A 436-nucleotide genomic window follows, 5' to 3' on the forward strand; every position below is an offset into this window, starting at 1 on the left:
ATGTGGTAATTGACAGGTTGGCGATGATGATTAACTGAGATACTATTCGAGTATGTCGCAATCAGTCACTTGTCACCAATTTCTCAAGTAGATCTACGCCTCGTTAATTGGAAGAATAGATTTACGTGAAAACTCTTAAGCAAGCAATAACAACCTGTATAACGACGATTTGAAAGCTAAATAACACCACAAATGAAACTAATGTCCCAATATTTTTGCACATAGTCATATTAATAAAAATGTTGACGAAGAGAGAGAGAGGGTGTAAAAGTTGTAGACAGAAATTATGTAGAATATGTAGACGGACAGTTTGTAGATGTGGGGTTTACAGACGCGGAATTTGTAGCTACAGAATCTGCAGACTTTGTAGATACAAATTTGGAGCATTTGTAGATGTAGATTTTGCATGAATTGTATTTTTAAAATTGTGTGTGTG

This window comes from Penaeus monodon, chromosome 31 (assembly GCF_015228065.2).
Source record: "Penaeus monodon isolate SGIC_2016 chromosome 31, NSTDA_Pmon_1, whole genome shotgun sequence".
Lineage (NCBI taxonomy): Eukaryota > Metazoa > Arthropoda > Malacostraca > Decapoda > Penaeidae > Penaeus > Penaeus monodon.